Source organism: Leptonychotes weddellii, chromosome 6 (assembly GCF_054177405.1).
Source record: "Leptonychotes weddellii isolate Sample4059 chromosome 6, ASM5417740v2, whole genome shotgun sequence".
Taxonomy (NCBI): Eukaryota; Metazoa; Chordata; class Mammalia; order Carnivora; family Phocidae; genus Leptonychotes; species Leptonychotes weddellii.
Genome location: NC_138374.1, coordinates 95,440,680 through 95,456,958, shown reverse-complemented (window position 1 = coordinate 95,456,958; position 16,279 = coordinate 95,440,680). Strand labels below are relative to the sequence as shown.

At 38.2% G+C, this 16,279-nt stretch overlaps 1 protein-coding gene and 1 pseudogene across 4 annotated transcripts in view; both read left to right on the top strand.

The window, feature by feature from the left end:
* ABL2 (ABL proto-oncogene 2, non-receptor tyrosine kinase) overlaps positions 1-16,279 on the top strand; it is a 103,117-nt gene that overhangs the window by 24,788 nt on the left and 62,050 nt on the right. The window lies entirely within an intron of this gene.
* On the top strand, positions 8,730-16,273 carry LOC102745142 (small ribosomal subunit protein uS5 pseudogene; annotated as a pseudogene).

Below are 16,279 nucleotides of genomic sequence, written 5' to 3'. Positions count from 1 at the left end.
TTGGGTTAGAATTCTGGTTTAACTGTGTTTGAACTTATTTTATTTCCTCGTTATAAAATGAGGATAATACCTGCTGTATAGGGCGATTTGAGAAATAAGATAATGTATGTAAAGCTTCTGCCATTATGTCTTGCACAAAATGACTGAAACATTGTTAGTATTCTTTTTCCGCTCTTCCAAGATGTGGAGAGATTGGAGAAGTTTAAACAGGAAAAAGAGAAGGCAAAGTTGGTGTTTCTCTTTTTTTTGTTTTGATGTGAGGTTGTGTAGCAAGGTTAGTGAGTAAAGAAGAGGAAGTTTTAGACCTTTAGAAGTTTAATTTAGAACATTACGTTTTAGAAAATGGAATTTTAAATTTATCTCTAAAATTGCCCAGTGGAACTATTCCTGGTTTATTTTAAGAGCTATGAATATTTTAAGAACTAAGAATTTTGGGTGATGAGCACAGGGTGATGTATGGAACTGTTAAATTACTGTATGGTACACCTGAAACTAATAACGCTGTATTATGTTAACTAACTGGAATTAAAAGCTTGGAAAAAAAACTAAGAATATCATAAACACAAAATAAAGAAGGGGGTGGGAGGCACAGAAACTTTGTTTTCCATAACTTTATGGTGAGGTTGTCACGAATTAGTTGACAGCTGTGTGTTAGCACGTTTTAATAATTGACTAAACACATCTAACCTCTGTTCTCTTACCATGATTTCTTCTAGGTAATGGACAATTTGGATTAATTTATGGGCATATTACCTTATAAGAATTTTTAGAATCAGTGTTTAGAAAGATAGTGGCCATAAAGTGGAATTATACAATATTAGTCCCTTTGTGATTGGCTTATTTCATTTAACATGATGTCCTCAAGATTCCTCCATGTTGTAGCATGTGTTAAAATTTCCTTTTTAAGACTGAATGATATTTCATTGTAGGTGTGTATTACATTTTATTTATTCATCTGTCAGTGGACCATTTGGGTTACTTCCATGTTTTGACTATTGTGAATAATGCTGCTGTGAACATAAGGTATACAAATGTCTCTTTGAGCCCTGCTTTAATTTCTTTTTTTTTTTAAAGAAGTTTTTCTTTCTTTCTTTTTTTTTTTTTTTTTAAAGATTTTATTTATTTATTTGAGAGAGAGAGAATGAGAAACAGAGAGCATGAGAGGGAGCCCGATGCGGGACTCGATCCTGGGACTCCAGGATCATGACCTGAGCCGAAGGCAGTCGCTCAACCAACTGAGCCACCCAGACGCCTGCCCTGCTTTAATTTCTTTGGGGTATATATCCAGAGTGGAATTGCTGGATCATATGGTAATTCTATTTTAATCTTTTGAGGAACTGCCATACTCTTTTTTTTTTTTTTTAAGATTTTATTTATTTATTTGCCAGAGCAAGTGAGAGCCAGAGAAAGCGTGAGAGCACAAGCAAGGGGAGCAGCAGGGAGAGGGAGAAGCAGGCTCCTTGCTGAGCAAGGAGCCCGATGTAGAACACTTAACCGACTCAGCCACCCAGGTGTCCCTGCCATACTGTTTTCTAAAGTGGCTGCACCATTTTACATTCCCACTGACAGTGCACAAGGGTTCCAATTTTACCACATCCTCATTATCACTTATTTTCCATTTTTTTTGATAGTAGCCTTTCTGGTGCATGAGAGGTGGTATTTCATTGTAGCTTTGATTTGCATTTCCCTGACGACTAGTGATATTGAGCATCTCTGTATGTGCTTGTTGGCCATTTGTACATCTTCTTTGGAGCAATGGATATTCAAGTCCTTTGCCCGTTTTTGAATTGGATTTATTTTGTTGTTGTTGAGTTGTTGGTCTTTTTTCAGTAGTGTCTGTTGTTTCATTTACTATTATTATCTTCTTTTTTCTTTAAACCTATTAAACACAATGCACTTGTTGCTGAGTAACCAATTACTCCCAAGTATTTATGATCTCAAATGATTTCTCGGTGTCTGAAATCTGGAGGTTTCTTATCTCAGTGGTTGTGGCTAAGGGTGTCTTGTGAGGTTCCAGTGAATCTGCCAGCTGTAGTCATCTGAGGGCTTGTCTAGAGATGTAAGATCTGTTTGCAGGATGGCTCACTCACATGGCTGCCAGTGGGATGCCTCAGTTCTTTGCCTCATGGATCCCTTTGCAGGACTGTTTGAGTGGCCTCACCATATGGCAACTGGCTTCTGCCAGAGCAAGTAATCCTAGAGAGAGTGAACAGAATGCCACAGTACATTTTATAACCTAGTCCCTAAGTCACACAAATTTACTTCCATCTTACTCTTTTTGTTAGAAGCTAGTCCTTAATTCTACTCATAGGGTAGGAAATCAAGCTCTACCTCTTGAAGGGAGGGATATCAAAGAATTTGACAAGGAATGAACTAGAAGAACTCCAGTACTGTGTCAATGCTGATAATAAAGTGGGGGTTTTTTTGTTTTTAAGATTTTATTTATTTGCCAAAGAGAGCGCACAAGTAAGGGGAGTGGCAGGCAGAGGGAGAAGCACTGTCTCTGCTGAGCAGGGAGCCTGATGCGGGACTTGATCCCAGGACCCTGATATCATGACCTAAGCCGAAGGCAGACGCTTAACTGACTGAGCCACCCAGGGGCCCCAATAAAGTGGTTTTTTTTTTTTTTTTTAAAGATTTTATTTGACAGAGACACAGTGAGAGAGGGAATACAAGCAGGGGGAGTGGGAGAGGCAGAAGCAGGCTTCCCGTGAAGCAGGAACCCGATGTGGGGCTTGATCCCAGGACCCCGGGATCATGACCTGAGCTGAAGGCAGATGCTTAATCACTGAGCCACCCAGGCGCCCCAATAAAGTAGTTTTTAATGACAGAATAAAACTCTAAGGAATAATCTTAGATGACAGAAGCACATTTTATCTTCGGCAAGTTTAATGGGGCCAGTACTAATAGTGTTTAAATGATGGCTGGCATTGTTAAAAGGTGGTTTACAGAGGTATCACTTAATTGTCACAACAGCCTTGTAAGATAATAGAACTCTCTAAATAATCCTGTAACAAAACAAGCAGACATTACTTAAATAAATCAGTAAAAATTGAGGTACATAATGCTATGAGAAGCAATAATAGTAGAATTGTATCTAGTCAGGGAGGTTAATGTTGATTTAGTTGAAATTTGAAGGGTGGGTAGCTATTAATTAGGTCCATGGATCAGAGTGGGGAAGAGTGTCTTAGGGGGAACAGAATGTGTAAAGACCGTGTGGATGGAAGAAGCCGGTTAGCACTGCTTTCAGTGTGTTCAAGTATGATTGAAAAGATTTTGTATACTTTGTATTCTTCAGTAGATTTTGCTTGATTGCTTGCAAAAACATGACATAGTCATTGTTTTGTTTTTCTTTGTGTATAGGTTGTTGATGCTGTAAAAATTATTTTTTAGTTCTTCAAATTCCACATGTTTTCAGAAATTATATAGTATATAAAAGAATCATTTTCAAACTCCTTTCATAGTTTCTTAAATTCATTTCTGGTGATCTCTGGCTTTTTAGGAAGCACTCTACTTAATATTCATAATTTCATTGTTGACATTTAGATCAGTGAGGTGGTATGAGTAATTTCTAAAATAATTTCCTTTGTTTTAAGTTATATTATTAGGAAATTATTATAGAAAATTGGAAAAATACATACTTTTGGGGTTAGTTTTGTTAATGAATTTGTTATGATCAGAGACTTAACAAAGTTCAACTTAGCAAAAAAACCTGTTCCTTACCGGTCCACTAGGGGATACTCCAGGACTTAGAAAGAAAATCCAGTTGCCACTATACATAGTTTTAAAATTATCTCCTGCATAATAAAATTATTACTTTCCTATTTGCTTACATGGAAAAAAAAAAAGACTTTTAGGTCTGGTTTGGGCTATTAATTTGACAATAATAGTCACCTATGGAAGAATTTGCAATATTTTTCCAGCTTTTTAAAGGTATAATTGACAAATAGGAATTGTATACATATGATTAGAACATCAAGTTGTGGGTGCCTGGGTGGCTCAGTCGGTTAAGTGTCTGCCTTCAGCTCAGGTCATGATCCTAGGATGGAGCCCTCAGGCTCCCTGCTCAGCAGGGAATCTGCTTGTCCCTCTTACTCTGCCCTCCCCCCCCCACCCCCCACCCCCGCTCGTGTGCGTGCGCTCTCTCTCTCTTTCTCTCTCAAATAAGTAAAATAAAAATATCAAGTTGTAGGTTTATATTTTGATGTATGCTGACAATACAACATGATGTTTTGATAAACGTATATATCGTGAAGTGAACACAAGCTAATCAACATTTCATTTTTTGGTATGGTGAGAACTCTTTAAGATCTACTCTCAGCAAATTTCAAGTATGCAACACATTATTATTAACTGTAGTCACCATGCTGGACAGTAGTTCTCTAGAATTTATGAATTTCGCATAACTGAAACTTTGTACCCTTTGACCAGCATCTCATTCCCTTCCTCTCCCCAGCACAACCATCATTCTACTCTTGTTTCTGAGTTTGACTATTTTAGACTCCACATATAAATGAGATCATGGGATTTGCTGCATTTTTAAAGTGTGGAAATTCAATGTGATTCGTTGGCCAGTTTTTCTGATGGTAGTGCCTTAAACTTACTTCTTTGAGCACTTTAGAAAAACTTATTTTTATTTCTTAGTACAGGAAAGTAAAGGTTCTCATTTATTTTCTAAGTTGTGCTTTTCCTTGGAAAGGCAGAAAAGCTGATATTTGGTTTATTTGTTAAAATTTCTCCATTGTATCATGTATGTTCTTTTAAACATTTAACTTAGAAATATGAAATACGACCTTAGGTACACATAACACGGGATCATTCGTGCTGCTATTAAAGGTATTCAAAAGAGTTTAATATTATCTTGATTTCTTTCTGGTAATTTGACACAAAGCAATTACTTAATGCTCTCAAGAAAAATGTATAAAATATTGAGTTCTGTTTTTAAAATAGCAAAGTTTCAAGAAATTACTCTCAAAAAAACTTAGTCTCTTGAATTAAGAAAAGTTTATCATACTAAATGTTTCAGAAAGTACTTCAGTTAACCAAAACATTTATTCTCTATTTTTCTACATTCATTTTTAAAATTTTGTCTATTATATGATTGTACGAGTTTTCTACATAGCATGTGCATGATTTCTCTGTGTCTGCACACAAATTATGTTTAGGTTAAGTGACTTGTCTGATTTAATATCTCAATTTACCTGATTTCTACTATTTATAAATACAACAAGTGGGTGAAATCATGTGCCATCATGACAGCATGATTCAGAAAATGGAAAGGCAGGCTGGGATAAGAACCAGTATATTTATTGTCCATTGAAAAAGGCAGTGAAGGGCGCCTGGGTGGCTCAGTCGTTAAGCGTCTGCCTTCGGCTCAGGTCATGATCCTGGGGTCCCGGGATCGAGTCCCACATCGGGCTCCCTGCTCGGCGGGAGGCCTGCTTCTCCCTTTCCCACTCCCCTTGCTTGTGTTCCTGGTCTCGCTGTCTCTCTCTGTCAAATAAATAAAATCTTTAAAAAAAAAAAAAAGAAAAAGGCAGTGAAGGAATTATTCAGTCCATTTGTTTTAATTAGAGTTTGGGTGATAACTTTAGAGGGTATTATAGAAATAACAGTGTTGGGGGCACCTGGGTGGCTCAGTTGGTTGAGCGACTGCCTTCAGCTCAGGTCATGATCCTAGAGTCCCGGGATCGAGTCCCACGTCGGGCTCCCTGCTCAGCGGGGGGTCTGCTTCTCCCTCTGACCCTCTTCCCTCTCTTGCTGTCTGTCTCTCATTCTCTCTCTCTCAAATAAATAAATAAAATCTTAAAAAAAAAAAAAAGAAATAACAGTGTTGGGTGGAAGGATTATATTTGACTTTCTGATACCATATTTTTTTGTTTTATCTGTTTCCCTAGCAAAATGGGGAAAGAGCTAGAGAATGTTGGGATAATGAGGCTTTTTGGTTGTGCTTCTGGATCTGGTGGCAGCACCTTGATGCCAGCTGTACATACCTGTGGTACAGTGAGAGCCAGAATAGTCCCACGAGCCATTTCTCATAACTGGTTCTAGAACTATGGAGTCTGGTTAGTAAGCTCCCTGTTGTATACAGTGACTAATCAGTACATTGAACTGTGACTCGTTCGTGTTTTGTTACATATTTTGGCTATAGAGGAAAGGCAGAATGTCCAGAGTATTACAGTTGCTCTTTTGTTTTTATATTTTTTGTTTGCAATAAAATGTGGTTTTTTTTTTCTCTTAAAGGAAACAAAAGGCCATTTATGGTGCTTTTGTTTAGGTCCAAACTTAATTTTATTTATTTATTTAAAGTATAGTTGAACTTAGTTTTTTGGTTTTTTTTTTTTTAAAGATTTTATTTATTTGACAGAGACACAGTGAGAGAGGGAACACAAGCAGGGGGAGTGGGAGAGGGAGAAGCAGGGAGCCCGATGCGGGGCTCGATCCCAGGACCCTGAGATCATGACCTGAGCCGAAGTCAGACGCTTAATGACCGAGCCACCCAGGTGCCCCTGAACTTAGTTTTTATATGACAGATTCCAATCCATTGTCAAACTTTTTTCTCTAATTTCAGTTTAGGGAGTAATTAATGGTTCCATCTTTCATATAATACTACGTAGACTGTTTCTTAATAATTTCAGGGGGAGAAGTCTTGTGTTTTTGTTTTTTTTTTTAATAATAGAGATTATTTAAGTGGGGGATAGGTATATATAGTTAAAGTGATTAAATACAGAAAGATTATGCTTATCATACTACCATGTAATACTTAATATCTTAATATACAAGAGTTGGAAAAGTATGCAGTACTATCTGAATTTGAAAATGAAAATGAAGAAGTGCAGTTGTCTATTACCTTATAGCTGGCAGAAATCAGTGCTTATTCTTTCCAAGTTGGTTTTATAATTCTCATCCTTTGTGATATAATACAAGTAGAAAGTACTTGGAAGACCATTAGGTCTAGTGTTGGTCCTTGAAGGAGTTTATTACTATCATGCTGGGTTTCTTCTTTTGAAAGTAACCTCCTTCATGTCTTGTTGAGAGGAACACTGTTTTCAAGAGAACTGGGAGGGACTTTCTGGCTAACTAGTGGATTAGCTGTGATGATAAGGGATAATGGGAAGTGACAATAGCTGCTTCCACGTCTCCTTTTCCATCACTCTTTCCACCCAGTCCCATTACCAGAGCTAGGACTTTACGTTCCTGATATACTAGAGCCTGTCCTGGAATAGTCTTTGTTATTGCTGTCTTTACTGACAAAGTTTCTGATAACAATATCTTTGGCACACAACCCTATAATTAGTAAAGGCATTATCATACTTACTGTTTGCCTGTTTTACTAGTGAACTAGTGAATGTACCTAACAATTTCCTAGTGGCAAGGTGATTGCTAGTTAATATAAGACTAAGGGAGCATTAAAGAAGGAATGTATAACTTCTTGTGCTCTGAGAAATTCCCAAAGAATCATATTAAAACATTCTAGAACAACATAAAGAATGTAGTATTTTTGCCAGTAGTGTTCCGTATTTTGGAAATGTAGGATTGAACTGGAGCGTTTACATAAGTCAAACAACAATATTACTATTAAATTTTAAAATTTTATTAATATTAAGAAAAAGAACACATTAGTACAGTACAAGATTTAAGTTAACACATTGATACAGTTAATGAAGTTAGCACATTAATATAGTGTTAACACGTTAATATAGTTCAAGATTTAAGAAATATACATTTAATTACCCTACATCTCTCTACCTTCAGCTACCTGGTTCTCTTCCTTAGAGGCAAGCAACATTCCCAGTTTAAATAACACTTTTAATATTTTTATTTAAAGGGCTTCTTTAGTATGCATGAATAATTAAAGTTGACAGCATGGCTTCTAGAGTCAGGCATTTCAGATTTTCATTTATTTAACAATTATTGAGCACCTACCAGGAACTTTCTTGACACTGGGAATATGTTAGTGAACAAATGAAACTCCCTGCCTTTGTGGAGATTACATTGTAGTGGGTAGAGACAGGCACTGAACATTCATTTATTTACTACTTCATGTGGTGATGAGTTCTAGGAGAAAAATAAAGCTGGGTAAAAGAACAGACCATAGGTGAGGTGCTGTTTATGATAGGATTCAGAGAAAGCCTCTGGCTGGTAGGGTGACATTTCAGCAGAGAATTGAATGATCTGAAGGAATGAACTTAGGGCTTTCAGGAGAAAAGTATTCCAGGGAGAGGACCATCAACGACAAAGTTTTGGAGAACATTTTCAAGGTAGAGGTATCCTGGAGTCGTAGAGGAGGACTGGCTAGAGAGGACTGACCTGGTGGGAGAATGCTGGGAGATAATCTGTAGAAGGAGAAAGAAGGTAAAAGTTTCATGTGGGATGAAGGAGACTGCTGAGGGCCAGTTTATAGAAGGCTTGCATACCATTATAAGGAATTAGGACTTTATTCTGAGTAGGATGGGAATCTTGGGCCAAGGGATTATATTTAAAAGATTCAATCTGACTGCTTTGTGGAGAATACACTCTTGGGGACGAGGATGAAAGCAGAGAGACACATTATGAGTCTAAAATAGCCATAGAATATGTAGCACTGTACTAGATACAGTGGGTTTTATTAAATCTAGTTAGGTGTCGTTTCTCTCTGGGATTTGATTTCTACCATTGAAGAAAGGGGTATGAAGTAAAAGTGAATTCATAATAAGTATTTACATTTTTAAATGGTTACTTTAGGAATTATGATTAAACTCTGTAGTCATTTAAATTTGTATAGATCCCCTAAGTATCACTTGGATCTTGAAGAAATGTGGTAAGATTCCCAAAAGAATCTTCAATACCTTTTATAGTTATTTTATAGCATGCAATAATTTTTTTTTTCCTTAGGCCTTCCAAAAAAGGCTGAGTGGCAGAGTTTTGACAAATTAAATATTGGGTGCTATTTTTTCCTCTCTACTTTTACTAGGTGACATATCAAATTTGAAACTGCTTTGGTTTATCCAGCATGTATCAATATGCTAAAAAATACCTAAAAGTCAGAATTTTTAGACTTTAAGCAAGCAGGTTGCTAGTGATGAAAACAAATGGAATATAAAAATGTCAACATGTAAAATTTAAACTTTTGAATGACTGAATAATATGTCTGAATTTGCTAGCAAATGTGCTATGTCTGATAGTGTGGAAAGGAGTTGCATCATAGGATATAAATCTGAAATTTGAGGATCTCAGAACTCTTAATATCTAACTGGGTCAACAGAGGCACTTTTTTTTTTTAAATAGAAGCACTTTGAATAAGAAATGGGGCGCCTGGGTGGCTCAGTTGACTCTTGGTCTCGGATCTTGGCTCATGTCGTGGCTCAGGTCATGATCTGGGCTCAGGTCATGATCTCAGGGTCCTGACCTTGAGCCCCACCTCCTCACTCGGTGTGGAGCCTGCTTGGGATTCGCTCTCACCCTCTCGCCTGCCCCTCCCTCATCCCCTTGCATGGGTACATGCGCACTCTTTTTTTTTTTTTTTTTAAGATTTTATTTATTTATTTGACAGAGAGAGACACAGCGAGAGAGGGAACACAAGCAGGGGGAGTGGGAGAGGGAGAAGCAGGCTTCCCAATGCAGGGCTCGATCCCAGGACCCTGAGATCATGACCTGAGCCGAAGGCAGACGCTTAACGACTGAGCCACCCAGGCGCCCCATGCGCGCTCTTTCTTAAAAAGAAAAAAGAAGTCGTGGATAAGGGAGGCATAAAAACCAGGCATGGTAAAGGTATAGGAAGTAGATAAGTAAAATGGTCACTCTGAAGCATACTTAAATATAATAGTGTTGAAGGAGAAGAGGAATAGAAAATGAAAGTTAAAGGGAAAGCCTAGCATATTGAGAGTTTAGGAAAACTTTTAAATAAGGAATTGCTGGATGCAGTCAAGTTTAGAGAGTGTGTTAAAATGACTTAACATATGAAAAGAACTCTGAGAATGAATACTAAAGCTATCTTGTACGTCTTATGCATAACTACATAATTGTAGTTATATCCTGGAAGGGTGTTGATAATATTACTCTTGATTTCTTTTAATTTGCTCTGCTTGTCTGGAGTTCCTAAAATATGAAAACAAAATATATACCTCTCTTTGGTTCATGGAATCATAAGAGTTTTGAGCTGAAAATAACCTTAGAGTGATCTCTTACCCCTGCCCCTTAGTTTTACAGGTTGGAGAAGTAGACACACAGTGGTAAATTTTCATATCCAGTTATGATGGAGGAAAGATTAGAATTTAGGTCTTCTGACGTCCAGTTCAGTGCTCTTCCACAGTGTTTTGCCTTACGTTTGTTTTGAGTTACAGTTTTCTGACCATTTCAGTTGTATGTTGTTAACAAAGACAGGAATTTTGTTATTGTTGTTAAATTGCTAAGAAGGTAACAGTCTTGTGATTATCCTCCTCCAAGCGAAAATTGACCTGTAATTTGTAGAATACATTATCTAAACTTTCAGTCTTAATTACCAGCTTTAGAATTGTTTATTGCTTCCTTATATATTTTGATCTGAATTAGTATTTTGCATAGTTAAATTTATTTAGAAGAGTTAAGTGTGCAAAGTATAAGTGGAAATTTCTCTGTTAAAAGCTTCTAGAACCTTACTGATTTTATTTTTATTTATTTTTTAAAGCTTTTATTTATTTGAGAAAGAAAGCACGAGTGCACATGGGTAGGGGGAAGAGCAGAGGGAGAAGTAGGCTCCCCGCTGAGCAAGGAGCCTGATAATGCATGATGTTGCATGCTGCATGGCTCGATCCCAGGACCCTGGGATCAGGACCTGAGCAGAAGGCAGAAGCTTAACCAACTGTGCCACCCAGGCGCCCCTGAACTTTACTAATTTTAGTAAGAAGGACCAGTTTGGCTTTATAGGATATCTGATTTATGGAATATTTTAGGGTATTCATTGCTTTTTTTTTTGAGGTACAAATAACTAAGTAGATCATTATGGTTTTGCTGGTAAAAGTCTTTGGGATACTTGATTTTAACATGCAGCTAAGGATGTTTTTGGTACTATTTTAATTTGCTTAATAGTTTAAATAGAGAAAGTATTACAACTTTCTTTTAAATTTTTACAACTATTAAATTTTAAGTAACTTTATCCTTAAAATCTTGTTGATATGATTATTTAGCAAGCCACATTTTTACAGATTTGTAGAAACAAATTGTATTAATTCCCAATAAAATATTTAGTTTCCAAAGCTTTGAGGTAATGAAGCTGTTGAGAATCAATAAATTTTGATGCAGTAAATTTTCTTGTAAAAGCATACTTAAGAAGACTGTAAATGTAATATATATCCTGTGTATCTTTTTGTTTTGTAAGTTTTACCTCAATTCTGAATATAGTGTAGTTGTTAAACAAATATATATATATATTTTTGTGGATGTGTATTAAATCCTTGAATCTAGCTAAGTCAGTTCCCCCGTTTGTAAAATGAGAATAATACTATCACTTATGTCACAGCATTGTAAAGGTTTAATGAGATAATGTGTGTTAAGAATGTAGACTTTTTCTTCTCCTAGAAAACACCAAACTGCAGATGATGCTGGTGCTGTGGGGGAGCCCAGAGACCTGGGGTGGGTGTGGGGGGCTGCAGTGGGAGGCCGAGGTAGCGGCATCCAGGGCGGAGTCTTGGCTGTGGGTGGGGGGGCAGCTGAGGCCAAGCTGAGGTCAAGGAGTGGATCCCGGTCACCAATCTGGGCCACCTGGTCAAGGACATGAAAATCACGTCCCTGGAGATCTCTTCTCCCAGCCCATTGGGGAATCTTTCCTGGGCGCCTGTGCGAAAACAGACCCATACTGCCCTGCGGACCAGGTTCTAGGCATTTGTTGCCATCGGAGAGTACAGTGGACGTGTCGGTCTGGGTGTTAAGTGCTCCAAGGAGGTAGCCACTGCCATCCATGGAGCCATCCTCCTGGCCAAGCTCTCCATTGTCCCTGTGCTGTGAAACTACTAGGGGAACAAGATCAGCAAGTCCCACACTGTCCCTCACAAGGTGACCAGCCTCTGTGGCTCTGTGCTGGTGCGCCTCATCCCTGCCTCCTGTGCCCAAGAAGCTCCTGATGATGGCCGGTGTGGAAACTGCTACACCTTGGCCAGGGGCTGCACTGTCACCCTGGGCAACTTTGCCAAGGCCACTTTGGATGCCATTTCCAAGACCTACAGCTGTCTCAAACCCCCCCTTCCCCTGACCTCTGGAAAGAGACTGTGTTCACCAAGTTTCCTTATCAGTGATTTACTGACCGTCTGGTAAAGACCTACACCAGAGTATCCAGCTGTGGCCAACACATAGTTTTATATAAGAAAAATAAAGTGAGTTAAAGCCTGGGAGCGGGGGGGAATGTAGACTTTCTGAGTTCATATCCCAATTCTACCGCTTATTTAGTTGTATGACCTTGTAAAAGTTATGTAGCCCTTCCTAGCTTCCTTTGTTCAGTCCTCTTGAGTCTTCCATAAAGGAAGCCTATGTTTGCAATGGAGTTATTTTTTTTTTTTAAGCCTGTTTCCTGCTCAGAGATGTGGGGATCCAGAGGCCTGTTTTCATTTTGCATTGTCTCTTTTTAGTTCCACTGCTCATACAGTTTTTGTGATGCGAGTTAGAGCATTTTCATACATATTTCGTCTGCTCATGGAAGTGATGTGGTAGTGGGAGAAGGGAAGGAAAGAAGCTGATGGTACAGAAGAGGAGGAGAATTGCTGAGCTGGTGGTAGGGATTGGAGCTTGTACAGGAGGGAGGGGATTAGATAGAGAAAAGAATAGATAGTAGTTCATTTATCATAACAAGAAGGAAGGCAGAGCATATGGATGTAGATAGATGCTGATACTGTGGGTGGACGCAATGATAATTCCTGGAAATCCTCTTCTGACTGCTTTAATTTTCTAAGCAAGTCATCAGCTGAGAGTGAGAAAGGGCATGGAAGAGGATATTAGAAGTTTGAGAAGAGAGGAGAGAGCATGTAAGTGTTTAGAAAAGTGGGAGAGTGAATGGGCTAGGGAAATAGATTATGATTACCAGGCAGAACTTGGGGCTCAGTTGAGGTTAAAGGTCATGAATTAAAAGTGAGGCCAGTCAGCTTGTTTGTGTGCTTTTTTTGCTCCTTTAGTAGTAGGAGAACAGACAGAGAATTGAATTTAAGCAGCATTGTGGTTTTGCAAAGTGAGTATGTCCCAAGTGAGAGAGGAGCGAATGATCATAATGATGCATCATGGAATTTGGGTAAGGAGAGAAGAGAGTACTTCCGGGGGGCGAGGGAGAGTGAAAAGATAGTTGGGTCAGTAGATTTGAGGTTCTGCTGGGATCAAATGATGGCAGGAGTTCATGTACGAGAAGGAATGAGCTAGTAGGATAGAAGATGTATTCAAAAGTGGTTGCATGAAATTGAAATTGTTGAGAAGGGTGCATTGCAGTGTGTGGCTAAGGTAGGGTTACATTTAGTTCTTTGATCTTCAAGCAACTCTATGATGTAAATAGTGTAAGCATCATTATTCATGTTTTATAGATGAAAAAACTGAAGCTCAGAGAGGTTGGACAGTTGCCCCAAGGTCGCAAAGCTAGGTAGGACTCATAGTCTATTACTCTGATTCTCAATATGCACTCCTCTACCATACTGTATCAATTTTCTGAAAGTTAGTGACTTATTACTTTCCCTTTGAAACTGTAGGGCAACCTCAAATCAGGACTTTTAATAAATGTACATGAACAGAATTATTTTGTTCAGAAATCTTCAGAGTAACTTTGGGGTAAGGGTGATGTTAAAGGGTTCATTGCTTCTGTTATTATCTAACTGATCTTACTGAAAACACACACACACACACACCCATACATTGAAGGCTTAAATATGACAGTTTTGTTTAAACTCCCTTTTGTAAGGAGACTTAAGGTGGGTGGGGGACAGGACAAGTAGGAATGTACTATTCTTTCAGCAGCATGCCTGGACAGACAGCTGTGCTGTCAAATGCGTCTGCCCAAATCCATGTGCATTCTTTATGGTGGCAATTTGTATTATTGCAAGTCTCTTGGAAAGGATAGTTGGCTATTGGATAACGTCCATTTGGGATCTGATTGTCTTCTCTCCCCCAGTAAGATTGTAATTATGCTTTTTCTTTTTTTAAGATTTTATTTATTTATTCATAAGAGACAGACAGAGAGAGAGGCAGAGGGAGAAGCAGGCTCCCCGCTGAGTAGGGAGCCCGATGCGGGACTCGATCCCAGGACCCTGGGATCATGACCTGAGCCGAAGGCAGACGCTTAACCATCTGAGCTACTCACGCGCCCAATTATGCTTTTTCTTTGTGTTTTTTAATCATTTAGCTTTGTGTTTGGGGGTAGACTTTGAAGAGTTCTTTAAATGGGAAGGAAGAATGAAGGAATTGTAATTAAATATAATATGAACTTATATTTACCATTTTTAATGTTTGCCAGAGTATAAAAATAGGATGCCTAAATTTCAGATTTTTTTTTAAAAGTTGTTTTAATTATAGTAAAATACACATGACATCAAACTCATCATCTTCTCAGATAATGTTTTAATATACTTTAGATTATATATATTTTGTTCATATAATACTCTATTTAAAACAGGCGTAGTTTCCTGTGGCTGATCCTTAAACGCACTTTGGCCAGAGGAACGAACTCCCCTTTCCTAGCTGTTACCACTCTTCTATCTCCTTCCTTCTACTGGTACTAAAACCTTTTACCTCACTAGAATGGAGTCTCATGACAGCACAGGAGGGTAGAGAAGTGGTAAACCTTGGCAGCTGATGCTCCCTCCTACAATATCTGTGAAATGGGGCTTGTTTCTGCTCCTTTCTTCCTTTGCTCTGGAGCCTTCGTGCCAGCTCCTTGGAGAGAATGTATAAGAAAACCTGAGTCTGAGTGATACAGCTCTGATCTGTTCCTTAAGAGCTTTCATTTCTTACCATCCTAAGGATGACATCTAAACTACTAGCAGAGCATCATCCAAGGCTTTCATGATCTGGTACCTGCATCGTCTCATACATGCTCTCTGGCTTCCAGCCGTACTATAATACATGCAGTTCCCTTAGTATGGTCTGTGCCTGGCACATAGATAGTCCAGAAATATTTCTGGAGAGAATGAATATCTGTCTCTCCCTCTCTATCCCTCTCTGTGTGTCTATCTATCTATCTCTGTATCTTGAAGTTGTACTCTTTTACATGCTAACTTTTATTCCATGGCTAACTCTTTAAGACTCAGGCCAAGAATCCTGTATCAAGAGGCCTTCTCTGCTTTTGTCTGTACTAGTAAGCACTCTTGCTCTACGATATCAAGACATTCAGGCCACATCTCTGTATATGATAGCTGATGGACTTCTTTGTTTCTCTTACTAGTATATGAGATGCTTGAGGGCCAGGGACCATGTGTTACTTACCTTAGTACCCCATAGCTCTTGGCCTATTCTTCATAGGCATCTTCTATTATTAAAAGCCTTTAAGTTAGCTGTTGCTCTTGTTTCCTGATGTTTACATTATGTAATGTTATATATTCAGTATTCCTGCACTTTTTATTTCATTTCTTTGCTTTCCTAAGTGAAAATTACATGGACACTTGTGAAATAATAAATATTTTAATGAGTATATATCATACATCATAATTAGTACAATCTTATTGTGGGATTGGGATGTTGGGTAGGAAAATTAGAATTTCACACTTCATTTCCTGTAGAGGAATTATCTGAGCGCTTTAAGAAGCTGGACAAGATTATATAAGCTTTACCCTTCTAGATCAGTACATTTGGGTTTGCATATTTTTTTATTTATTTTTTAAATATATTTTTTCATCTTTTTTATTAACATATAATGTATTATTTGTTTCAGGGGTACAGGTCTGTGATTCATCAGTCTTACACAACATACAGTGCTCACCACAACACATACCCTCCCAATGTCCATCACCCAGCCACCCCTCCAGCAACCCTCAGTTTGTTTCCTAAGATTAAGAGTCTCTTACGATTTGTCTCCCTGCCTGGTTTTGTCTTGTTTTATTTTTTTCCTCTCTTCCCCTATGCTCCTCTGCCTTGTTTCTTAAATTCTGTATATCAGTGAGATCATGTGATAATTGTCTTTCTCTGATTGACTTAGTTCGTTTAGCATAATACCCTCTAATTCTATCCATGTCGTTGCAAATGGCAGTATTTCTTTTTTTTTTTTTTTTGGTGGCTGCATAGTATTCCATTTGTGCATGCGTGTGTGTGTGTGTGTGTGTGTGTATGGCACATCATCTTTATCCATTCATCTGTCGATGGA